The sequence below is a fragment of the Pogona vitticeps genome, chromosome 3, assembly GCF_051106095.1.
Source record: "Pogona vitticeps strain Pit_001003342236 chromosome 3, PviZW2.1, whole genome shotgun sequence".
Classification (NCBI taxonomy): domain Eukaryota; kingdom Metazoa; phylum Chordata; class Lepidosauria; order Squamata; family Agamidae; genus Pogona; species Pogona vitticeps.
In genome coordinates, this window is record NC_135785.1 from 235,647,068 (window position 1) to 235,675,042 (window position 27,975).

The 27,975-nt window shown below is 40.2% G+C and overlaps 1 protein-coding gene and 1 long non-coding RNA gene across 6 annotated transcripts in view; both read right to left on the minus strand.

The window, feature by feature from the left end:
• The window catches only part of IGSF11 (immunoglobulin superfamily member 11), a 235,217-nt gene that overhangs the window by 161,528 nt on the left and 45,714 nt on the right, over positions 1-27,975 (minus strand). The gene's annotated exons all lie outside the window — the stretch shown is intronic.
• Positions 69-27,975, minus strand: part of LOC144588034 (uncharacterized) — a 53,734-nt gene continuing 25,827 nt past the window's right edge. The window contains exon 2 of the long non-coding RNA XR_013543340.1: positions 69-27,875. This is a non-coding gene — a long non-coding RNA (uncharacterized LOC144588034). The remainder of the gene's footprint in view (positions 27,876-27,975) is intronic.

Below are 27,975 nucleotides of genomic sequence, written 5' to 3' on the forward strand. Positions count from 1 at the left end.
GTAATCATAAGAATTTTGAAATGTTATAATGTTTCCACTTAGTATTTCTTTATTCCATTTTTTCAGTAAGATCAAAGCATCATACTGTACATACTTCTCTTCTTCATCCCATCTTCACAATACAAGGCAGGTCAGGCTGAAGAGACCAATATTGGCTCAAAGTATTTCTTTCATCCTGTCAAGTTATCCCATAGCAACCTTATGAATGAATGATCACCCAAATGTCCTATCATTAACAAGTCTTGCTCAATTTTTACAAATCCAGGGCTGTAGAGTCTATCTGCTTCCTATTTGATCTTATTTTCCTGTTGCCCTCAACTTTTCCTAACATTATCATCTTTTCCAATGAGTCTTCCCTTCTCATTATTTCCCCAAAGTACAACAGCCTCACTTTTATTGTTTTTGCTTCTAGAGAGAGTTCAGGCTTGAGGCTGAAAATCACCCACTGAATTCCACAGCTCACTGAACACTTAAACCTACAACTCCAAAGTTGGGGGCATTCCAACTATTACACCATGCCAGATCTTCTGAAGGATCCTACATTACATCACACATCCATAAATTTAAAAAATCTAATATTTAATATTAGTAAGAGCTTTTGGAGAGGTTAGCAGAAATCAGATGACGTATCTCAGCTTCAAAGGTAAAGAAAGCAGCCAGAGCAAGTAATAAGGAAGAAATTGCTTGAAGAAGGGCAAAGAAAGGGGTCAGGTTATGCTCTCGCATGCAGTCAACGGCTTCTTGTTGATTCTTCCCTAAAGAGATCAGGGCAATGGGCATCATGTTCTTGCATTTTATAATCACGACAACCCTATAAAGCAGATCAGGATAAGACACAGCAGCTGAAATCCTGTTGCTTAGTGTAGTAAGTTACATTTAGAGTAGGCACATTTAATCATCATGGATTTAGTGAGTCCACTCCTCTGTAAGTCCCATTGATTCAAATGGGCCTCCTTTAGTTGTGAGTTACCATGAGTGAGTCTATTTAATCAATGTAATTTACAAAGGAGTTAATTCACCAGATTCTCACTGATTCAAAGGGCCTAATTAGTGCAATTTACTATGCTAAGCAAAAGGATTTTAGATATTGACCTCCTGGTGACACAAGAAAAGGTGACAACTGAGGAAATATGTCCTATATCCAGAACCCATCACCTGGCCACCATGTCCTGTTCTAGGACTTCACAGATAATCTAACCTCTTGAACACAAGTCATCACATCTGATATGAGAAGTTCAGCACAATCAAACCTGATCAGGACTTGGATGAGAAACCACCAGCTAATGCCCGGGATCCCCAGGTAAAGTTAGGCAAGGATCATGTCTGAAAACCTGGAAAGCAAAGAAAGGCATTGTTTCCAATCAGCACTGATGGTTCATGTACTAGATCAGTGGTCCCCAACCATGGGCCTCCAGATGTTCTTGGACTACAACTCCCAGAAGCCTACACCACCACCTCTTCTGGCCAGGATTTCTGGGAGTTGAAGTCCAAGAACATCTGGAAGCCCAAGGTTGAGGACCACTGTACTAGATGGACCAGTTTGTGACTTGGTGTAAAGCAGCTTCCTACATTTTTTATATTAGGAAAGTTAGGAGAATTCTCCTATGTTGGTCCCCTCTAGCTGTGATGACAAAGGAAGGGCAAAGCATTCTTCCAGTCTTTAACACTGCAGCAATTGCAAGTAGTGAACCACATTTTTGAATCTAAATTAGATGTTTTTAGCCCTGTCTAGCAAGGCTCACATATCTAGATGTGAATGAGAATATACCTAGAACCAACTGCTTAAATTCTGGTGTGATAAGACTGGCAAAAGCTCGTTCCAAACAACAAATTCAGCCATCAAGGGAGAGGTTCCTCTTCACTCTAAAAAATACTCCCCAATGTAATGCAAAAGTCAATTTAAAGAAAAACATGCTGATCAATATGAAAATCAATAGCAGCATTAGCTAAACTAAAGAGAAGTCAGCAGCAAAATGTACTTCCTTCTCAGTTTTCAGGAGTATTTGGGGAGGCCTCTCCTTCTTTCCAAAGTTGAGGTCTTATGTTACTCCTTAAAGAAGAATAGTTAATCTCCATCTCTCCCAGGGACTACCCTGGGGATTAACGAACAGTTGCTTGCTAAGGATAGAAGGCGATGTAAGGAAGATAAAATGCCAGTGTGGTTTATCACTTAAAGGGGGGGGGGGGAATATAAACTCAGGCACCATTCAGTATTTAAGTGCATACTCATATTTCCGCTCCTGTCATCAAAGCAAGCGACTAAGCCCAATCATTTAACACTTTGGTTGCAAGCTGAAAGAGTTAAGGAATCAAGCTACAGTATTCCTAGAAATATGATTGCAAGTTTCATGCTGTACTTGGCCCAGTTCTGAAATCCTCAGGGATCTTTTCCTGGACAACGACACCAGATACTGAAGCATAGCCAAAAATGCAGCTACTTGAAACTGCTCCTTTTCTTTGCCCCATACAGCTGGTGCAATGAGCTATCACTCATTACCATGTGCACAATCTACAAGCAATCTCTAACTTTTCAAGGTAACTACTGATTGTGTAGCGATCTGCAACTTAATGGGAGAATGGATTTTAAGAGCAATTTTTGCAGTGATCTGTACAGAATAAATAGCAAAAATATTACAATACTGTACAGTACAGTACAAAAAGAAACAAAGCATCAGTCAAGCATTGCAACTAATATCTGTTCACGGCATTCCTAATTTTATCAACTTCTTTACAAGTTGGTTAGAAGGGCAGCAACACATGCTCCTTCAGGTTACAGTGGCCCTGTCTGAGCCAAATTGGATTCATCAGCACAATCCAATTGGCTCAGAAGGGTCATGTTGCTGAAAATAGTTTTGTCCTATTGCCTTCTTAGCTAATAAATGCACACAAGCTTGCCACATGCACAGAGAGACTGCGAGTCTCAAACAATACACAGAAATTTCAGTAGCAGCAGGATACACTTTTGGGTACTAAGACGTTAAAGGGGATCTAAGGTGAAGTCCAAAATTGAAGAAATGTCATGAGAGAAATGATACCAATAAATATATATATATATCCATCAACTAAATGCAAGACATGGCAACACACTAACAAAAACAACGCAGTAAGATACCTGAAAAAAGCTGTGAGTAGAATGAGGTTTTTATAGGAGGGTAGAAAACATCCATTGTGTCCTATACTATTTTCATTCTGTCTACAGACACAGACCTACTGCATCAAGAGTACCACTTTGCACTAGCTCCAGACCTGGTGCAAATAATTTACCTCTCACTGATTTCGATGCAAGAGGGGGAAATGGGTGCAGGAGCAAACATCTGTGTCAAAGAGCACTGGACCCACATTACTGTAACAGAACATAGGAGGTTCTGAAACTCAGAACACAGCACATGGGATGCTGACACTAGTCTGCTATGTCCAAAGAGGAACACCCAAAGTCAAATGACAGGGAAGCTAGCACTGGGCCATCATGTCTCTGGCTTCAGGTTGTGCTGATTTAAAACTGTCAACGGGAAAACTAAAAAGATGCTATATAGGGAAAGGAATTTGGAGAGATGAGCCCAACACACAAGTGATCTTGCCCAGATAGCTTGAAATCCAGACACAAAACATCCAGCACTAAATTCAACTCTGGTCCAACAACATGAAATACCAGAAAAATTGCAACACATTCACATAAACAAGGGAGGAATGGTTGTTGTAGGTTTTTCGGGCTGTCTGGCCATGTTCTGAAGGTTGTTCTTCCTAACATTTTGCCAGTCTTTGTGGCCGGCATCTTCAGAGGACAGGAGTCGGAACTCTTTCTGTGCTCCGGGAGGAATGTTTGCTGTGCTGCAGCAGTCCCCAATATCACCCATCTGTTTGCCAAACTCAGCAACTGTTCCTTTGATCTAGGTGGCTCCTTTTCAGGAACTTGGAGAAGCTACTTTTCAGAACTTTAAAAAAAAACAAAAACAGAATCCCACACTGACTACAGCTATTTTTAAAAAAAATTGCAAATCATGGTAGAAACTGAATGGAACTGACTTACAGATGCAAAAATTACATGAAACAGATACAGGCTGGTTCATCCATCCTTTTAGTGGTCTCGCTGACTCAAATGTCTTTCCTCCTCTCCTTGTTGATTTCCTCCATCTCTCTCTCTCTCTCTGTACACTGCAACACATGTACTTGTTTCATTCTTTTTTTTCTATTTTCATCACTGTGCACTCAGCAGGTATCTCTTGAAAGTCACAGGAGAATTTCCTTTTTATGAAACACCATCTCAAGGGAGAATACAAGAGGCACTTCGGATAAGTGGCAATGAAACTATGCAAGCTTCCATCACATTTATCAAAGTGCTTCTGGATCTCATGTCAAAACAGCAGGAACACTTATAAATAATGAGCATCAGCCCTCTGCTTCTCCTCACATTTTAATAAATAAATGTATCTTTCTTTTCCCCCTCCCCAAAAAAATCTTAACAGCACTGCAGACTTTTTTTCATTTCAACTTTTTGTATTTCCTACATCTCCTAGTCTTACATTTTTAAAAAGTATGATGTGGATCATTGCTGGGCTTTCCTGAAGTACAGAAAAACTAAAAATGGAACTGGGAGAGGGGAACACCTTTTCTATTGAAGACAGCAAGTACTACTTTTTTTGTAGGGTGGATAAAAATCTATGATTTTTAAAATCAATTTAAATCACAGTTTAAATAATGAATTAAATAAAAATCTATTTTTGATTTAAATTTTAAAAAACAATTTTTAAAATTTAAGTTGTGATTTAAAATCATGAATTAAATCAATTTGCTTTAATTCAAGCCCACCCTGCTCTTTTTGACTACAACTTCCAGAATACCCCAGCCAGAATAGTTACGGGAATTAAGGCACACAAATTAATAATTCCCACCTCTGTTCTCTGCAAATAGGTAAGTCATTTACAGTGGGGTCTCTACTTAAGAACTTAATCCGTATTGGAAGGTGGTTCTCAAGTTGAAAAGTTCTTATGTTGAATCTGCATTTCCCATAGGAATGCATTGAAAACCATTTAATCCGTATCTGCTCTTTTCTGTCCATAGAAACTACAGTGGAACCTCTACTTAAGAACTTAATCGGTTTTGGAATGGTGTTCTTAAGTTGAAACGTTCTTAAGTTGAAGCAAATTTCCCATAGGAATGGACTGAAAACCAATTAATCTGTTCTGGCTGTTTTTTTGTTATGTAGAGGTGCGTTCGTACATTGAAGCATTAGTTCCCATAGGAACTAATGCAAGCTGGTTAATACGTACTCTACCACTAGGGGGAGAATTTTTTTTAACCTAAGATGACCTAAGGTTAAAAAAAGAGCAGGAAAGGTTTTTTTTCCTGTTCTTATCTTGGATTTCTGTTCTCAAGTAGAAGCAAAATTTAGCAAATGGAGCTGTTCTTAAGTTGGATTGTTCTTAAGTAGGGACGTTCTTAAGTAGAGACCCCACTGTATACAGAACCTACATGAGCTTTTCCCCACTGGCATTATTCTTAAATGAAAACCAATTCAATATTCTTTGTCATTGTAACTATGTATTTCCCCTCCTGCAGTCACTCTGAAGTTTATTATCTCTGTCCCAATGTTTATTTTCTGTTTCTCCTAATTTTAAACTGAGATGCATTAACTCAGCACAGTTTCTGGAACCTTAGCAAGTATTAATGCTGCTGAAGCAAAGAAAGGAGAATCTTCCAGAATATCAATATTTTTCTTACTTTTATTTAACAACATAAAAATTTTAAAACAATGTATACAACTCAATGTACTCCCCTTTATTATGACCTGCCAATTTAAGATTGCATCTGACAAAGCAGGCTAAAATTTAAGCCAGGGGTGTCCAACCTTTCACCTTCCCTGGGCCACATTAGAAGATGAAAATTTGGTTTGGGCCGCACATAAATTTGGTTTGGGCCGCATGGGGGAGCAGCCCTAGCCATCCTCCACAGCCCTGCTCCAAGCGCGCTTACCGGCAGCTGTGATCTGAGACAGCAGAGGCTGCCAGCTTTGACTCCGGCGGCTTTATGGGGCTGGGAGGGGGTCCACGTATTGATGGGGATGGCACAATGCAGTCACGCAGCCCCCCTGTCCCTTCCCCTCCCACTCCTTCCTTCCCTCTCTCCCCCTCTACTTTGTGACATTCCCCGGCCGCAAGCGCCGGCAGTGTAACTTGAAACTTTGGAATTTCTTTAAAAATAAAAAATTGCACTGGGCTGCATTACAAGCTGACCTGGGCCGCATGCGGCCCTCGGGCCGCAGGTTGGACAAGCCTGATTTAAGCCATGAAAAAATAATGATGCAACTAATTCAAGCTGTGATTATTTTTTTTCTAGGGAAACCCTTCATCCTCTTTTTGAGATGTACCTTCTGCACATGATGAAGAAATCAACAACTAGCACAGGAGGATTATTTGCAATAATTAATCACTGGCTCTTAGGTAGATCTGCAGTCATATTAAAGCTTTCTTGCAGTTTTAAGCCAGTGAATATAAAATACTTCTTTAAAATCGCATTGAATTAGCAAATGTAACAGTAGCTACAGAAGTTTGATTTGCTTTAAAAGTTCAGAGCACCTATGTCCAGGTACCCAGAAATCATTTCAAGTTCCTATCTCCTTTCAGCCTGACACAACAACTGAAGACTACTGGCTCTAAAACTCTTGATGCCTAGAAGCTTGAAATCCATGACTGACAAATTCCTAGTGATTGCTTTCCATTCCCAAAGGGAGGACAAAGTCTTGGTAAAAACTAACAAAGCTTTGATGGGCTCAAGAGGCAAAGGGGACTGACTGCGTTGACTGCAGCCACGAACACACTTTTCAATATATAAAACAGATTGTGCTCAGTTTGTACCTTAGGGATGCAATCCCTGGGTAATAAAAAAGAGATTATCTGGTACCAAAAGGAGAAGAGATAGGAGATCTGAAACTGCAGTGCCACTACAGCAAAGTCTTTATTTCTAGACACCATTCTTTTAACCTCTGATGACAATGAGACGTGGAGAAAGGCCTGCAAGACACAGTTTTAAGGCACAAGCAAGTTCTTTGGGGGAATTTCCACAAAGAAGCTCCCTTAATATCCAAGCCACAGTTCATTTTTTCTAGAAGCACCGTTGTGCAACTTCTCTGACAAAAGGACTAGCTCCCCTAAAACATAGTACTTTATGCTTGGAATTTTTATTATTATTATTATTATTATTATTATTATTATTATTATTATTATTATTATTATTATTATTATTATTATTATTATTATTATTATTATTATTATTATTATTATTATTATTATTATTATTATTATTGCCTTTGTTTCCATGCCACTGAACGTACACCTACATTGCCAGCTGGACCCTTGGATTGACAGTTGCCATCTAACATCCTAGAAAAGAGGGATCAGTCAAATGAAAGCTGGTTCTGCTTGGAATCACTTCCGACATATTTCTAGTGATATGCATTCAAGGTACTCCAGTGTTTTAGAATCTATATTGAGTTGCTACTTTCCTCTGAGGACACTTCAAATACTTTTTCTTTTTAACCTTTTGTGATCACTGCCACCCCTGCCCAGAGTTGGGAGTGGTTGTGCGGGTCTCCTCGACCGTAGGCTCCATGAACTCCAGACTGGAACTAGTCTTTATAAGGGATGGGGAATGGGATAAAACATTCAGTTGGGCCTCTTCTTCTTCCCACCCAATAGTCCAGAGTAGGGCTTAATTACCCTCTCTCCATTCCTCTCAGCCCTCAGGTGGGCCCTAGTTCCGTTCAGAGGGTCCTCACTGACTTCAGTCCAAGGCTGAGGTCTAGTTCAGACCACTGAACCCAACCGGCCTATACCATTTAGAGAATGTTGGTAATGCTGGGCCAACAAAGGCCCCAAGTTCGTCCCACCCCTGGAAGATCTGCCACAGTAGCTCCTTCTGTCACTTCCTCCATCTGCACTGTTTCTGCTTTGGGGGGAGCCACTGGCTCAGCCAAACATCTGTGTCACCTTTGTGGAGGCACAGGTTGGGAGAGAACCAGCACTTCTCCCCTGTGTCTTTTACTCCCCGAGAAATGGGCCCATTCACCCATCTAAGAGTCCTGCAGCAGCAGCTGTAGGTCCTCATTGAGAGCACAGATGACAGGGCAATGTATACCTGCATAATTAAACTGCACACTGCTTACAGAGGGCTTTAAGCACGAGGGGGTGGTATATAAGCAGCACGTTTTAAGGAAGATATAGCACTATATTTGGTGGAACGCCTCCTCCCACCAAGGTCTACCCAGATCACCCGCGCGAGTCAGGAGGTGAGGCTGAGGAGCCTGACGCGGAGAAGGCCCGGAAGGAGAAGACACGAAACCAGGCCTTCTCGGCAGTGGATCCTCGCCTCTGGAACAATCTAGCTCCGGCGATTCGCGCGGCCCCCACGCTGGGCACCTTTAAAACCCAATTAAAAACATGGCTGTTTATTCAGGCCTTCCCTCCAGCCAACTATTGATTTTTTCTTACTTTTCCTTTTTATTTTTACTGCTGTTCTTGTTTGATTATTATGTATTTGTCTATAGTCTCCAACAGAAGAATGCTGGCCCTTATATTGCTAAGGCAAGGGCCTTACTATATTACAAAGCTTTGCACAAGCTGCAGTGTTAGGAACAGTATATTGTTTGCTAGATTTAGATTGTAATATAAGAGGACGAATTATCCTGTTTTCCTTGTCAGAGTCTGTCTTACCAACTTCCAGGCCTGCCTTTCACTGATTGTACATCTCACAGAGCTGAACCTTTCTTCTGCAGCTGTGGATGATTTCAGGGGGGGTCAGGCATTTCTCTGTTGCACTTCCTGCAGTGCCTGTTTCTTCATGCCAGGCTTGAGTGATATCCAATTTATAACACAGTTAAGTATACAGTTCAATGCTAATATGATGCATTAGACTTCTTCAGAAATATGTTGAACTCTGTAGATGGATAAAAATTGTCTTCTCAGCCCCAATGTGATGGGATCTGTAAAGGATACTGGGGGGCTGAGATCCTATCTGTACAGCAGTGGTTCCCAACCTTGCATCCCCAGATGTTCTTGGACTACAAGTCCCAGAAACCTTCGCCAGCACAGTTAGTAGTGAAGGCTTCTGGGAATTTTAGCTGAAGAGTATCTGGGGCCCCAGATAGGTTGAAACTACTGCTCTAGAGTTGCCCACTGCAGTATAGATGTAATAAGAAACTGGCTATTAACTATAGGAGACGTACTCCTATTTTAATTGTTCTTGCCTGCCTAAGTCCAAGAGAACAGTAGAAAAATACCAGCGGGTATCATATAATCAGACTAAATCCAATGATTGCATTCTATTTTTCAAAGAAAAAGGCACAATCAGCATCTTAAACACTAGGGAGAAATTGATGCCAATAAAATATGCCTGTTCAGCAGAGCACCATTTTTTCTGATAAAAACTCCCAAAAAACATTTTCTGTATACAGAGTATGTTGTTACAAGATTGGAATTACCTTCTTAAGACTCAGGACAATGTTTTAAAAACCACTAATACAGGATCATTATTTTACAATTTTACAATTGTTTTTAAAGTAACAGATCACAATGCTAAATATGCTTTATCTGATTTTGGAAACAGTTCAGGCACTATACAAGAAAGAAGCTATTTTGGATCATGGGAACTAGAAAATCAAAAGGTTTCAGCTGGTGCATTTGAAGACCAAACGGGACAGAATTTGGAAATGGGTGTTTGAACACAGCACTGCATCTAAATGAAGTAGAGTGGGGGTCCCCAACCCCCGGTCCGCAGCCTGTACCAGGCTGTGGCTTTGGCAGGACTGAGCCGCGGAGACAGATTTCCTGCCCCTCATGCATGCCCCCCATACACACATACGGACACACACACTCTTTGCTCACACACGCACTGATGCCCTGCCCCCATGTGCACACATAGGTGCCCCACTCAATCATGCACGCACGGGTATCCTACACGCATGTACAGATGCATGGATGCCCCAGCCCCACGTGTACGCACAGGTGCCCTGCCCCCCCGCACACATGTATATCCCAACCACGCACAGGTGCCCTGACCACATACGCATGCACATGTGCTCTGCCTACCCACGCACAGACGCCACCCACCCACAAACTAAACTAGTCCGCAGTTCGAAAAAGGTTGGGAACCACTGAAGTAGAGGATTAACTTACAAAGACATAATATCAGTGTGCGTATTACACATTAACTATTTATTCAGGAAAACAAAACACAGTCACATTAACAATATCACTATAAGAAGCCTGCAATTCTACGGTGACCTTGGAATACAGCTTACTTGTGAACACACACATGCACACACAGAGTGAGAGAGAGAAAATTGCACAATAAATATATAATAGTATTGCATTTGGTATATAAAATAGACTACCAAGAATATGATCAAAATACAGTAGTATTAAAACACTTAGGCTGCAATCATACCGCTTAGTATAGAACAGGGGTGTCCAACCTTTCACCTTCGCTGGGCCACATTAGAAGATGAATATTTGTTTTGGGCCGCACATACATTTGGTTTGGGCCGCATGGGGGGGAGCCCTAGCCGTCCTCCGCAGCCCCGCTCCAAGCATGCTTACCGGCAGCTGTGATCTCAGACAGCAGAGGCTGCCAGCTTCAACTCCGGCGGCTTTATGGGGCCGGGAGGGGGTCCACCTATTGACGGGGATGGCGCAATGCAATCACGCAGCCCACCTGTCCCCTCCCCTCCCACTCCTTCCTTCCTTCCCTGCGCCGGCAGTGTAACTTGAAACTTTGGAATTTCTTTAAAAATAAAAAATTGCACTGGGCCTCATCACGAGCTGAGCTAACCTGGGCCACATGCGGCCCTTGGGCCGCAGGTTGGACAAGCCTGGTATAGAAAGCTGCACCGCAGCAGGCCCACTGAATCAGTGGGGATTTGGTGAGTCAATTCCTCCGTACATTCCTCTGATTCAAATCAGCCTACTCTAGATGCAATTTGCTTTAGCGTAGTAAATCAGAACTTGAGTAGTCACTCCCATTTGAATCAGTGGCACTAATTTCCACTGATTCAATGGGCTTATTCTACTACAGTAAACTAGGTTCAGCAACAGGATTTCAGCCTTAGACATACTGCAGCTATTTCTGCTTTTAGTAAGTGCATGTCACAGTATAACAACTTTATTTTAAATTCCACAAGTTGTCTTCTCTGCCACATGTCTATGCCTACAACTAGAATCCTTACATTCAATTAAAACATCCTAGACTCTAGCTACATTTTAATGAGCAAGCAAGTCTTTGTGTGGTCCTCCCTAAGACAACTTTATAGCACAGGAAGCAGCACAACATCTGAATCAAACTGTTTCAGTGAGCAAAGCTTTGGATATTCACAACGGGCTGCAGGAATGAGTCCAAGCGAGGGAATGCCCAGTCTTTTGTTTTTGAAATGCCTAGCAAATCACAACAGGGTCACGGCTTACATCCTGACATCTTCCCCTTCCTTCCTAGGATACATGCACACGTGTGCACGCATGCACACACAGAGCGACATTTCCTTTTCTATCACCAGAACCAAACTGTAAAAAGCACACTAAGGAGGATGGTGGCACTGTGGACAATTTGCTACTGAACTCTTAGAGAAAGACGCAGTTGTATGCCTGACGACAAAAGCAAATAGATTAGGCTGCATCTACTACAGATGCTGAGGGACAGGCAGCACAAATACATTTTTCTTGCTCTTGTTAAAGGGGAAAACATTAGGAATGCTCTGCAGTTTTGTACATAACCTGGGGCCTCACTGCGGTACCAGAGAATGAGTCTGAGATGCACTGAATGCTCTATTCATTGCACACTTAAAACTGCCTACTCACATTTCATTCAAGCTTTCAGCTAATGAACCCTCATGCACTTTTACAACCTGACTTCCCTCTTCTGTGTTGCAAGCTCAATGAGGATAAAGTTGTTAGGGGAATGCCATGAGGTACTTAAGTCTTCAGGAATGAATGTGTATGTATATAGTATACATAAATGGTGAGCATCTTAAAAGATTGGTAGAAAAGGGAAAAATTATACAGTGGTGCCCCGCTTGACGATTACCCCGTTAGACGATGAAATCGCTTGACAATGGGTTTTTTGCGATCGCTATAGTGACCGCAAAATGATGATTCCAACGGTGGGTTTTTTTTTTTTCGTTTTACAATGATCAGTTCCCTGCTTTGGGAACCAATTTTTCGCTTCACGACTATTAAAAACAGCTGATCGTCGGGTTTTCAAAATGGCTCCCTGCTGTTTTCCGGACCTATTTCCGGAAGACAGCGATGCAAAATGGCTTCCCCTATGGAGGATCTTCACTGGACGAGCAGGTATCTCCCCCACTGGAATGCACTGACCGGTTTTCAATGCATTTCAATAGGGTTTTTTTCGCTTGACAATGATTTCGCTTAACAGCGATTTTAACGGAACGCATTGTCGTCACCACTGTACACAAAAATAAAGAAGTAGCATAAACACAGCATACAGTGCAGCATAAAGCAAGAAAGGGGAGCTAACTAAATGAAATCACACACACGCTGCTGCATGTGCAAACACTGACAGAAGCAGAGTTCAGGCTATGACCGAATAAAATAGGACCCCAAGAAAAAAAACAGCTGCAAGTCTTTAGAAGGCCCAGTGACAAACCTCAAGTGGATACTGCTGCGGGGTTTGCTATGGCTGAAGTGCTCTGCAGTGAAGTGGAGTATGTTTAACAGGAGGAAAGCTCTCCCCTCCCCTTGAAAAACAACATACCCTTGCTCACACTTTGTATACAGGAGGGAAAACCAGCTGAATAAAATGCATTGATAAAGATAGCTACGTCAGGGCTGGCTGAACATTCAGTCCATGAACAGTGGGGTCCTTGTCTGAATGCTTGGGCTGCCGTGGAAGGGTTAGCAAGAAGGCTGCTATTCAAATGGAAATCAAAGTCTTGCAGAGAGAAAAGAGCCAACACCATTTCCTTAGATGTACTGCTTGATTTTAAATGGGGCATGAAAGGGGGGGGGGGCAGAAGAGTGAAAAGAAAGGGAGGGGGCATGCTCATTTGTTTATTTCATTATTTAATTTCCACACTTGTTTCAGCCAAGACAAATCCATGCACCATTTAAATATGTCCTATATTTATTTATTTGAAGTAAATTTTCCAAAGTGCCTTATGTTAATATTTCTAAACATGGCAATGATAATAATGATTAGTAATAGATTATTTAAGTTGTTTTACACTATTCCAGAACTAAAAGTGCAAGCAGAAGCATGTTGACTCAGAGTTCCCCCAAATTTCAGTGGCATGGACTCCTTTAGCAAATTGGCTTAGAGTTGCAACAGAGATTTATTTTTTGAAGGAGGAGGTCTCCTTGTCCACAGACGAGCCCCCATGGAAAGCCTCTATGACACTCCCACGTTATTCTGTGCATGCACATCACACCACTTCCTCAGTGGTCTGAGGAAGTCAACATGGTCCACAAAAGCTCACATTAAAATACAGCAAATAGTATTTAAGGTGCAACAGATACAGTACTTCTTTTTTCCAAGTTTTGAGAGCCTACCATGCTGTGGTTGAAAAGATCTCCTTGTCCATAGCAGAGCCTCCGTCACAGGATCCTATCCCACTCTCTTCCTTCTTACAGCCTCTTACAGAAGGAAAGCTTCATTTCCTTCTCTCTGAGGGCAATGGTATTTACATTTCAGTCCCTCACTTCAGGTTGATTAGGTTCCTTGCATGTCTGTCTGACCTTAATCACCAAGGGAGGGCAAAGCTCTTACCCATATATGATTATGGGCAAAATAAACTGACACAGATATTGTTGCATGGGAGAAAAAGAAGAAAACAAGGCACAAGAATCCTGAACTTAACCCATAATAACCTCTCCAACATTTACCCTTCTTTGAAATTAGCTTAGCAGCATGAAAACAACTGAAATTTCTCTTGTAAGAAATGTTTAGCACAGTTCAGCAGAAACCGAAATGTAGCCACAGAATCAGCAGCCACCAAAAGTACATCATTATGATCTACAGTGGATGGGGTGGGAATTACAAAGTCCACCAAACCCAACAGTGCAACCCAGGCCTCCATCCCCTTATCAAAACAATTGGGCCTGAAAATGAAGAACTGTTCCCCTCAAAGCCTCTAGGAGGCATGTCTGTCCATTTCAGGGAAGAGGAGGCTGCATTTTTCACAGCAAGCCTTTTCCAAAACTAGATATGAGCATATGGTCACTTTCAGTTTTCGTATGTAACGAAATGTGTTTTTTTCCATATGAAACACATGTAACCATGTGTTACATATGGAGACTCTCTACATAGCTGGGAACCCTCATTTTTCAAGATTCCAAACTGTGCTGTAAAGACTCCATCTATAGCAGATGCTTTCCTCTCCAGACAGTCCTTCTCTTCATGGAGATAATGACGGGAAAGGGACAGAGCTAGAATTCATTCCTTGACCACCGTTTCGAATCAAACCTTTTGGTAACACGTGAATAAAGTTCTTGCAACCCTAATCAGGGTGCATAATCCATACATCCACAAAATAGAAACCATTGTAGCAGCAGAGAGCAGCCAATGGAAGCATCATTCATCTAGAAAGAGGCAGTTCCTCAGGGCAATAAGATAGGTAGAAGAAACTGCTTTCTGCAAAAGGTACAGAGATTAGCATAGCCAATTTAGGACAACAAAGATGTAGAACAATGCTTTGGCAGAGTAGGAAACCTACAGTACAATGGCCCAAGTTCTTTTTTGTAGCTCTGCAAACAGCGTAACTTTTGGAAATAAATTGCTTCAAATTAAGAAATCCTCATAGACATAATGTTGGATCACACAACCCAGTAGGCAACAGGTAATGTCTACAATGGTTTCTTAATTTACCTCCAGAAGTTACACTGTTTGCATTACGTAGGCATAAGCAGGCAAGAGATCCTAGCCATTGCACTTACCAGAGGGCAACTATATTAAGAAGTATCACAGGAAATGCTTCTGGATTAGGACAGTCTGATCTGCATTTCTGTTGTCTATAAATCAATGCTAATCAGTCAGGAGATTTTCACTCCTAATCCGTACTTTTTTCCTCTGCCACTGCAGCTTCTAATGTATTTGCAACCAAATGTGTTCAGACAGTGTGATTACTTTAGGCAATGTAGAAAAGTATATGTATGGGAAGAGGAAATTGTTGATCACCCTTTCAGTGATGGTCATGTGCAGGAAGATGAGACTAGATGGCTCCCAAGAGAGACAGGACAGGAGATCTCGCTCAGCTTGATTTCTTAGTCCTTACCCTCACCAACGTCATATGCCAGTGAATAGCTTCACTGAGGGTATAGCAAGAAGTGTGTCAAATCACAGGGCTCCATTTTCCCTGAGCCAATCATCCTGAAGAAGAATTCAGAATGAAAACACTAACACATTCATTCTACTTTTAGAGATATAGGAAATGGACAAATCTTTATTCCATCCAGCAAAACGGTAACTTTAATTTGGGGTTACTCTTCCTTGATGCTACTATGGTTGAAAAGGTATTCTTCTTATTAGAAATTTGAATTATTTTTAAATTTTCTCTAGTTTTAGTGCAAATCTCAATTGTGATTCAGCACAAGGTATGTATTACAAAGTTCTGCAGTCTACTCTAGGATCTAAACTAAAATAATCAATTTGTGTCTGAAAACTTGGCACAAATCTGAAGAACAAATGAATTTTTTAAAATTGTACAAAGGCAGGATGTGCTGAATCACAATTGAGATTTGCACTGAAGCACTCTCAAAATCAGCATTCACAATGCATGTGCTGGAAAAACAACAACCTGTATTGATTTCACTAGACAAGGAAAGGCTTTGAGGGCTCTTTAATGAAGAGGCAGACAACAGCGTTGAATAAAAAACTGCTCTCGGCTCAATCTGGAATTGGCCCAGTAATCATCAGCTTTCTTGACAAGCTTTTGGAAAGTAATCTCATCTTCATTTCTGAAAGGTCTCCTTTGGCTTGTAACACTGAAACACACATGCTGATGGGGCCATGGGTCATGTGCCTGATCCTACTGCCTCCTGGGATTTGTGGTTTCAACAAAGGTGGAAAGACAAGACAAGATTTACTCTCCTGCCACCGCCACCCTCCAAATGGAAAAAAATACCTGAAGGAAAAAAGAGAGAGCGCTTTATAGCTGCATGGAGAACAACAGTTTTAAAAAAAACATTTGCAAGTTACAATAAAGATAACTGACCTAAACTGAGAAAATACTTGGCCAATAAAAGATTGCTTAGTCAGGTTGCTTGGTCCCAGCAATTAACCAAGTTTTCATTAAGAATTTCAATGTCAGCATTTTGCACACACTACAGTGAGTGGGCTTTGGGCACCTACACATTCTAAACTGCACATGCACAGCTTTTACATCTCATTTTATATTTTATACCAGAGAATAAATCAGGAGAAAGGAATTAGACATTCATTTATTTCTTATGAACATTTCTATGACATATGAAACAAATGAATTGAAATGTAAACGCAATTCTCCAGAAACAGAAATAAGAAACTAAAAGGCTACAAAACCATTAAAAAAAAACGCACAGGAAAACAGTGTGATTGTAACTGCACCTTAAAAATTTAGAAAAATAAAGTACCTCCCTGACAAGGGTGCTTTACAACTGGGCTACACACAAGACCCTCTCTTCAGAAGCCACTTACATCACTTACAATAGGGACAATGCTAGGACTCGCCACTGAAGATCTTTATGTACAGGTAGGTACCTATTCTGACAGGCTGTCCTCTAACTAGAATTTTCAGTCAAACTCTGAAGCAAAACAGGAAGTAGCAGGCACACAAATATAATACAAAGTCTGAATTAAGTGTTCATAGTCTTCGATTTCTGAATGTCTTTAAACACAGTCTTATGTGCCATGCATTACTCTAACCAAGAGGTTAAGGCTATCTCTGTCCACTCCGGCCTTAATCATACCCTCCTTAGCTGTGAAAAGCAGCCTCCACTTCTAGTGAGAAGAACTGCATCAAGAACAAGGAGCACCCCTGTGCCCTGTATCTCAGGGTGTGGTAAAACCCAACCCAACAAAAGCAACACACACCATTGGTGGTAACATAGTTTAGCATAACAAATGGAACAAATGCACACCTGACAAAAATCCTAAATTTCTGTACATGAGTGTCTGCGGAGTTAATGGTTGCTTGTGTCTCTTGGAAATGTAAATGAATTTCTTTATTTCAATGCACACAAATACGAGTACAAGCATGCATGCACACCAGGTTGGATTAAAATGAAATGCTTTTGGAGGGGGGAAAAACTATCTAAAGATAGGCTCAATAGGCTAGCAGTGTTGTGTTTCATTCACGATCAATTGCTTTAGGTAGGGAGGTGGTTTTCTTGGGGCTCTTGAGGGAAAGAGAGAGGGAGCCACAGATTTGGATGAAAGGATGTGGTTTGTTAAGGAAGGTGCACCATTTGCACCATGGTTCATGATAAATCAGGCACTGGGGAAAAAAACTTGTGTGGTGCCCTCCTCCCTTGTGGATGCCATAAGCGCATCTTTATTTTGCGTAATGGTTAATCCAGAGCTGCACATGCACAGTGGCAATGGGCCCAGCTTCCCTGCCAGGAGCCAGCCACCACCTCTGAGCCTGCACCTGGGGCAGCAGTAGAAGAAGCAAAGAAAACACAGGGAACAGGAGCAGGTAGCCCCCTCCCTTTAGGCACAAACTGGAAAAACGAACACCAAACTGGTTTGTTTTTCCTTGGGTTCATGGTGGTTTGTGGTTAGCCACAAACGACTGTTTTTCTGGTACATGTCCATCTCTAATTACAATGTTGAAATAAATAAATAAGATTGAGAATTGCAAACTAATTATTAGCTAGTTTGCCATCTACACAAACCTTACGATATGGGTCACACCATTTTGCATTTAACTGAAAGACTGAATTCTTCAAGCATCTCTGATTCAAAGCACTTTGTACACAATTCAACTTTAACTCAATAATCCTTATAAACCTTACAGGAAAGCTAAGTCATATATGATCAACATGATTATTTGCGTATTTTAGATGAGGTGCAGGACTACTGAAGAAACAATGAATTTCATATCATCGAATGAAGAGGCTGTGGTATTAGAGAATATCTTGGTGCACAGATCATGTTCTTCAGTATTCAAAGAAATGAAGACTCCTTTCAGTCTGTACTTTTGAACATCATTTGTTTCTGCGATTTTCTTTTTATTTTATTTATAATTAATTTTCTACCCTGTAGTCTTCAGCACAAATGGTCTAAAAGCAGCTAAAATAAAAGCCGCATGATCAATAACACAATGAAACAACAACAAAAAAAGATTGGAAAGAAAAACAATATAAATAACACAAAATAAATTCAATCAATAAATACAGTAAGAAACAGCTGAACCTTTAAAAAGGATTAACCTTCTTCTCCCCAGCTCTGCAAACCTCCCACCAAAACTAAACTGCCCTCCCAAGACAGCTTTTTTGAGAGCCCTATACTGGTGTAAATGAAGGGTTTTTTAAAGCCTATACAGTATAGGCAGCACAGGGGACAATGTCACTGCTGGGGCAGGACAGAGATACAGTACACTGCTCACACTGCTCCTTAACACTTTAAACCCTGCACCCTTTAAAAATCATCCTTCTTCCCATTTCAACCAAGTGTTTTAAAAACCTTCAATGGTGTCAGTGGGAGACATCTGTTTAAGCCCCATCTGCAGCGCAAGGAGTCATTTGTAAAAAGAGGAGACAGTGCGATGAGACAGAGACAGAAAGAATACTTGAGTATGGGCATGTGTGAAGATTATTTTATTTACTTGAGAGTAGTGTTCAGCTGAGGATACAGCACTCAGCATGTTTGTCCGGTTCAATCTCCCAATAAGGCTGCCAGGCCAACAGCCTCCCAGGCCCTGAATTTCAGGACCAAAAGCTTGAGAATGGGGCGGGAAGGGGGGAATCGCCTTGAGAAATCACAAATGTGAGGTAGCCAATGTCAAGGATTGGGAAAACTGCTTCTGGACCAGCTAGTTGTAGAAATATGGATCAGAAAGCCTGCTAATAGAGCAATATGAAGATCTAGAGCCAGATTTAAAAAAAAAAATTCAGTGGTCACTCGCACTGTGAAAACACACAGAGCAGCACTTGATATCATTCCTGCTAAGGAGCCCATTCTATTCAGCCTTACCTACAGTAGGCATGGCTTTTGAGGGGAGTTTTTCCAGGCCCTTGGCTGGAAAACTGGGACTGGAAAGTTCACGGACACGTCATAGAGAGGTTTCAGTCCTTTAGTTCTTATACCATAGCCATCACAGTCTTTGCAACAAAAAAGGCTCACAACTCAACAACAGTTGATGTTTTACTCCCTGCTTTCCTCCTAATGGTTCGATAGGCCCAAGTAAGCACGTGCACAGATCTCTTTCCCCCTTTCTCTCCCTCCATTCCCGGTGTCCTGGCATACTAACTAGTGTTACAAAAGTGCTACACACAGAGAAATAAACAGAAAATGATATTTTGTGAGGGGTGTTCTAGGTTATATACTGCAGATTCTCAATGGAAGACCTGAAGTGACCTAGATCTCTGGTTCCAAACCTTGGGTAACCCAGGTGATCTTGGACTACAACTCCCAGAAACCCTGGACAGCATAACTATTGATGAAAGCTTCTGGGAGTTGTAGCCCAAGAACACCTCAGTTAATTAAGGTTGGAAACCACTGACCTAGAAGAAAACTCCTGAAAAAAAATATAGTGCAGCTGCATTTCCAAAACCCGTCTACAATGGAAGTTATCAGTGATGGGCCAAGCATTTTTCAAGGCATGCATATTCTTTCACACATCACTGACCAGTAACTTCTGCATGAGAGAACAGCTATTTCACTTCTGAGAGACCTTAAGGTTTCCCAAAACACCGTTTCTAAAAAGCTTTTTTTTCTAGAAAGCTAGTTGCACTCTTCGTTGTGATTTTTTTCAGTCAAGTCCGTTTTCTTTTCATGATCTTTATGTCTCGATCCAGTGACATTATACCAGATAATGTCCATAGGTTGTCCATTTCTACAGATTAGACAACTCTGTAGGTTAATTTAAATAACTTTCTGAGTTATATCATTCCCCAATTCTATACACACAAAGCCTGGAAAATAAAACTATTTTCAGGAAAAGAATAACAGCATCTCTGTTCACTGTGCTTTATGACTGCTTATTCAACCATAAAGAACTGTCAGAAGGTTAAACAGTACAGTATTTAAATTCTAGGCAAAAACAAAACAAAAAACAACACACACACAAACACACATATACACATACAAGAACACATATACAAGTACTGTTTTGTCAAAAGCAATGCACACAGCTCTAAAAATTAGCACTTTATCTAAAATTGACAATGACAACAACAAAGAACTTCTATTTTATAACAGAGACTTCTCAAAATACCTGACACGTTTTTCTCAGCAAATGAAAAAAAGACATGTCGATACTTGGTCTACTACAAATTGTTCAATAAAAGTAGGTTTGGGCAATGATTACTGTAGCTAATTTCTTGGATTATGTAGATAAATTAAACCCCATTCAACTATCACTTGCAGAACTCCGGTCCTATCAGTTCAGCTACTAACTCCCAAGAGAGGAAAAAATGATTCTACTCTACTGATTTCCTAGTTCAAGCATGCAAAAAACATTATTTCAGGGAGAAGAATAGTCACTGCAGAAACAAATGGGAAAGGAACATCTTTCCTAGCTTGTTCAAAATCTTATGACTTCCACTGCCATTTACTGCTAGAAGGAATGCATTTTGATCTTTTTGAGTCAGCTGGACTCAACTTTTTTTTGGAAAAAATATATGCTGTTGATGCTGAATTATTTATGGTCATCTTCATCTATGAGCAATTACTAGGCTTATTAGCTGATCTATAGCAGTAGCTATGGAGCAACTGTTTCCACTCACTCCCAACAATGTCCTTGGCAGGTTCAAGATTAGAGAAGGAGCACATCTTATTGGATTCTGCTGCCTAAAGGCATTTCAGGTATCTTTCACTAGCAGGATCCAGTGGTCTCCTCTCCACTTGGCCTTTCCTAATGGGAAAGGGGAAGAGAGGTCACTCTGCAATATCTTCCGTTATTATTCTAGGGCAGGAAATGTCAGTGGGCTTAGTCCTGCTTGCCAAAGTGACTTATCCCACCCATATGTGTTGTTAAACAAATCCTAGCATTCTTACCACTACTGGAAATGAGGCATCAAGATCACCATGCAACTCCAGAGCAATCTGTGTCTACTTCTCCAGCTTCAGAGGTAGAAAGAAAAGCAGCCACTCATCACACCTAACAGTAGTCAGCATTTCATTTAACATGGCAAGAGTGGCAAATGGTTTTACTGAAGCAATGTAACAGGAGGAGAACATGCTGCTATTTTGTGGGCAAGGAAGACTCCACAGAACTCTAGACTTTGAAACCAGTTTGAACCCTTCTCCACTCCAGTCATTAGTACAATTTGTAAGATCCTCATGCTGCATATATGAATGGTATTAAACATCTCTATTTATCAACAGCTAAAAATCTTTGGATCACATCGTTAGTTCTACCATACAGTATTTAGTAATACTGCATTATCACTTTTGGTCATAGTGCTATTAAGTAAGTGACAGAGATACCTGTATAAATTGTTGTCTTGGTTAGAGATTTCAAATAAATTAATTAATCATGAGCAGAAGTTTTTACAGTGCAGGTTTTTTATTAATTCAATTTGTACTAGTTAAGTTAGTACACTATAAGAAAAAAATATTCCTTGTGTTCCAAATCTATTAAGCCACTGAGTCAGTTACTGATAATTATTATGTTCCTTCTTAAATCTGATGTAACTTAGCCATTTACTGAGCTCTATTTCAAAATGTATTGTGTTAATAATAGATTTTAGAGAGAGTGAATGAAAAACAGACTTAAATACTGTAAAAGGTCTCAGAAGATATGAATAGAATGGGGTTGTATTATCAATTCTAAAAAAGCAGCAAGGGAGAACTTTTGCTCGAAAATTGGTAGAAGATGAATTCTGTTCATGGTAGGGTTTTTTTTACCTAAAATGCTACCATTCAGGAAAAAAAATGAAAGGAACAGCAAAAAAAAGAGAGAGAGAAAAATACAAAAGTACAGGAAATCAGGTCATAATCAGATCTTTATACCCAAATAACAGTGCAGTTCTATATCTGTCTGCTCAAAGGTAAGTCTCATTCAATTTACATCAGGCAAAAACAAAAAAATAAAGAAGACCAAAAAGTCATGGCATCTTAAAAACTAACTAGTATATTTTAATGCGAGCTTTTGTGGACAAGTCCACTTCTTCAGACTTAATTCAATTACTGTACACTACTCCAAGATAAGTGGGTATACATTTGAAGCTTGAGCCACCTGTATAAATTCTGTTACTAGCCAATATTATAAATCTTCTTTAAATATTGGCTTTTTGACATTTATTTAATGAGTGATTGAGCTGTGGTCTTAAAACAAAAATCTAAAACTGTTTTGCTTTATAGTAAAGGTGAACATCCACATATAGCATCATCATATATATCACTTCTAAACAAGATTCAGAAGATTGTAATTATGAAAGTGTGATTAATGTTAGTGACTTTACCAAACAGCAGCAAATATTCTTATCTGAAGTTGCTCAAAAGGCCTGTGATAGAATAGAGATGTGTTTGTCTCTTTTTTTGATAAAATTTCAGGGTTATTTACAAATTCAGCTGAAGATTTATATCAAATATTTTTGGAAAATCTACATTAATAACAAGTCAACATAAAAAAAACACAAGACAAAGCTTTCATCTTGTGGCTCCTGAGACTAACAAAAAAATTAGCAAAGATAACAATAGGAGATTCTCATTTTAAAATAAGTATCTGTGCAGTTAATAGGATGCCATGGTTAACAATCTCAGCAGATGATACTTAACCAATTTTTAGCTAGGCAAACACTTTGGTAAAGATGAACATTTTAAGCAGATTCCTTGTTCTGAAAATGCTTCTGTCAAGTTAGTAAAAGGCATTTTAAGAAAGCAGCAGAACATATAGTCGTGTTTATTTGGGAAAGCACAAAACAAATTTTATTTACGGAAAACCTTAGTAAAAAGAGAAGCTGAGAGTGCACAAATTTATCTGCTATAACTGTGCAGCTTCATTAAAATCAACTACAGTATTTATCAATTCAGCATTGAATATTAAAAACAACTACTATGTTTAAGAACAGACACGAATATACAGCTATTCTATGGTCAGTCCTCCTATGGCCTAATGGGAAATACAGAATCGGATCTAATGCTATTAAATTTTAACCCATGTTTTGTGAAAACATTGGAGGGATTTTTTTAAATCTAGATTAGAGATGGGGGTATTCATATTAATAGTGTATACAAATATCCACACACAGGTGGTGATAACAAGGGTCCAGGCCCATGAGGTCAGACGATCCACTCACCGATCCACCACTGCTGTGGACGCCGCAATTCTTCCAATGGCTCTATAGATTGTGATCTGCAAGCTACTCTTCAACCTTGCAGCAAGGTTTGTCTTCCCGCCTCCTGCCAGGAGTGACTAGTCAATCGCGATCTGTGAAGCCATTGGAAGAACCGTGATGTCCGTGGCAACGGTGGATCAGTGAGTGGACCGTCCGGCCCCATGGGGCTGGACCCTTGTTATCGCCACCTGTGTGGGGATATTTGTATTTGAATACAAATACTCCCATCTCTAGCCTAGATACATATCTACTGACTACTTTTGTGCATAATGAGGTAATATATTTCAAGCAATTATTGTAGGGAATGAATCAGTGAAAATATATTACTTAACAATAGAAATACACTTACTTTAGAAGGGAGTTAATTATTCAGCCCTATGAACTCAATATCATATTAAGGGTTATTTTTCAGTTAAGACTTATTAGTCAGAAGATAAGAAAGAGATCTATATACAGTGGTGCCTCGCTTAGCGATGTTAATCCGTGCAGCAAAAATCGCTGCAAAGCAATAACATAGCAAAGCGATTTTAAAAAGCCCATAGAAACGCATTAAAACACATTTAATGCATTCCTATGGGCTTAAAAACTCACCTTAAGCGAAAATCCTCCATTGCGGCGGCCATTTTCGGTGCCTCTAAAGCGAGGCAAAACAGCGGGCGGCCATTTTTTCCCCGGTGGCCATTTTGGAACCGCCGATCAGCTGTGCGAAAATGGGGGCTTTGCCATGATAGCTTCCCCGCGATCATCGCAAAGCAATTTTTCCCCATAGGAAACATCGTAAAGCGATCGCTTTTGCAATCGCAAAAACAGCGTCGCAAAGTGATTTCGTCACTCAACAGAGCCATCGGTAAGCGAGGCACCACTGTACTTAGAAAAGTTACCATCTGAAAAGCAGACATATAATATAAAACTAGGGACAGAATTTCAATGCCAATTTTTGGATAGTGATATAGAAAAAAAGAGTGTGTACTTTTTTAAAGCAAGGCAATAATTGGGACACCACAATCTTATCAAACTGTAGAATCCCATTTCTGTCAAAGATACTGCTTCCTGTCTGGTCACCCTTTCTGACATTAGAAATTCTATGAGTGGTATGTAATATTTGATATCTTACGGTCTGCTTTAAGATAGCTATGAAAAATGTTCCAAATGAGGTCAAAGTAGAGTGAGAGTTTCACACAAGTGGCAGAAAGGTCCAGAAATAATGAGATTTTGGGTAATAAGTACTGTATCCATTTCTTGATTAAGCACTATATTTTGCTAGTGCCTAGTTATCTTAGTGTGCTATTTAAATGCAACAGATACAGCAATGAATAGAAAATTAGTAGTGAACACACTGGGCCTGCAATAATTTACAAAAGGTGAATGCCTCTTCAAGGTTCCAACCTGCCACTCTCTTTTCTAGTTTCCTACATTTTCTCTCCACCCGCCATCACCCACATTTGCCATGTTATCCCAAGTCTTCCTGCTCTCCCAAAGTCAATCACAAAATCATAGAATAACAGAGCTTGAAGGGGATTGACTATCAGGACATCGAGTCCAATCTCCTGCTCAATGCAAGAATCCAAATCAAAGTAGGCCTGACAGAAGTTAGTTTAACTTTCTCTTGAATGCCTCCAGCACAGGAGTTGTCACCACTCCTCAAAGTAATTTGTTCCATTGCTGTACTGCCGTAACAGTTAGGCCGTTTCTCCTGATATTCTGCATTTCATGGCTGCTGAATGGAATATTTATAATCACTAAAGTCATTCCTAGCACCACTGTGCATATGCACAATCTTAAAAGAGAGGGAGAGACAGAGAGAGAATGCACCAGGACCTTTCATGTGCTGTTAGTAAAACAAAAATCAAGTTTTACTTTCCACTGAAAAGCTTTCATGGAATCATAGAACTGCAGAGCTAGAACAGATCCCAAGGGTAATGGACTCCAAACTCCTGTTGAAGCAGAAAAACCATGGCTAAATGCAGCTTTGCATAAAATGCATTATCTGCTGGTCTGCCAGAAACTAAGAGCTGCACATAGATAAAGAGACATCAGCAATGCAGCCACAGAACTATTGTACTCCAAAAAATTAATCCGTCCAGTCCCCCTCAAAGGCAAGTAACAAATTATCTCCATTTTACAGACGAGAAAACTAACAGAGGCGGCAGAATACTATGCCACTGGCAAAGAAATTAAGTGGTGGAGCAAAGACAGTAACTTACGCTCCTCAGACTGGGCTCCACCTACCAGACTGTGCTTGTTTTTCTGTCAATACATGGATCGCCCTTTTCTTTTCTTCCTCTTAATTTCATGCATGGATAAGCGAAAACCTGGAGGAATTTATTGAGACCAGTCCTAAAGCAAGTAAATGAAAAGAAATCTAGCATACCAACTGAAAATAAATTGCTATATTCTTTGACTCAAATAAATTCTACATTTGCACTTAAGGCCACACATCCAACACAACAAAAATAGTACGTATTGTGTGTGTGTTGTGTGTGTGTATAGAAACACACACAGGCTGCAGAATAACTTTCACTGCCTTATCACACAGAGAAGGGAAGATAAAGAAACAGAGACACCTGCAATAGCCAGCCATCCTCTAGCACCACTGTCCTAGAACACTGCTTTGCAGTTGTACATAAAATGTACTGCAAGCACTTTTCGAACTATAAGGTGGGGATGCCAGCTATCCTCTCCACTAATTCCTGAGGTGCATCCTGCTAAGAATGTTAGCCCGTGTAACAGCAATCCCTAGAACACTTCCTTCAGGAAAAGCCTCTGATGGCCCAGCCTCTTCTCCTTTTGCTGAGAGTCACTGTAAAAGATTTCAGTATTTTGATTTATATTATCTTTAATATAAGTATGCACAAGTATCTATCCAAAATGTTAGTCATGATTTAAACTGAAAGCTCACATACAAACAAACAAACAAACAAACAAACAAACAAACAAACAAACAAACACACACACACACACACACACACACACACGAGCGCGAAACGAAGGCTGTTCTGTCTCCAGATGGGGCCATATGGAGAGAGAACAGCCTTCATCATTGGCTTGGCATAAGCTTTCTAATGAAGAGGGAGAATACAGTGGAGGAGAGGAAGCATGCAAGACAGACAGACATTGGTGGGATCTACCAACCCTACTTCTCCCAGCAGCTGACTTCTATTTGCACTCGTTCGCAGTGTCCTAGCATGCGCTACCGCGACCCCCTCGGGTAATTTAAATTTATTTTAAAAAGGCACATATTTCTATATTTAGGCGGTTAGGATAATCGGGGTGGAAGAGCCCATCTGTTTGATGCTCACTCCAGATGCTGTGGATGCGGAAATTTGTGTGTTATTTCTTCCCCTTGCTTGTTTTGTCTTGTCCTGTTTGACTGTGACAGAAGCGAAGCAAGCTCAACGTATGGCAAAAGCCAATGCATAAAAGCAGGTTTGAAAAAAGCCCAGACTCCCACAGGATTTCCGTCCATAAGCATTCACTCAGGTCACAACTGAGATTTTAAAGCACAGCATCCTACAACCATGCTTTAAAGACAGCTGTGCTTACAGTATAAGGCTAGCCGAGACAAAAGAGGAAAACAGACCAATATCCTTAACTTGCACCATGATGCCATTTCCAAATTCAAAATGGAAGACTTTACAATCCCATCTCTCTCTCCTCTCTCTCCTCTCTCTCTTTCTTTACGAAATATCTTCTTCAGCAGCTGACTGCTTCCTCTTAAAATGACTGTTTCTTGTTTCATCACCAGTGGACAATTTTACGTTTTTGCAAAAATAATTATACAATTTAATTTTAAAATGTTACCTCTCCAATTATTCAGGCCATGAGATTGCACTCCACAGAGCCATTACTTCTCAAGTATATGGAGAATTTCAATTTGATTTATTGTGCTTAAGAATTTACCAATATCTTCAGAATGGAAAGAGCTAAGGATTTTTAAAAATAATCAAAATGGACAGATATGTTTATCTAAACCTGGAGTTCTGAGCACTTAGCTCTTAAGAAATCTGGGTTTGAATCACTGTGTATTCAGCTGTTTTAGTGACAAAACTGGGTTAGTGCCTCTTTGAGAAGTTCCACAAAGAGGCACAATACAGGTATGGTCTTCTCTATGCTAAGAATACTAGTACCTACTGAACTTGGCTGGTACAGTAATAATTTGTTTCATTAGCATTTTTTTAAAAAAGAATGTATCAAAAAATGACCGCATTCTGTGATTTTGCAATTTTATCATATTCAGCTGGGAAAGGTCTTAAAAATTAAACTGTGAAAGAAAGTGAAACTGTCAGTATCTGCCATCTATAATCCTATATATTTGTATCTGTCTGTCTCTCACTCACTCACTCACTTACACACACACACACACACACACACAGAGAGAGAGAGAGAGAGAGAGAGCTAATTTTGATGCCTTTTGGTAAACTCTTCTAAAACTAATGAAACTTTTTTCCTCATCTGCCCTATCAAAATTCAGTAGGCAGAGTTATTGTCAACATGG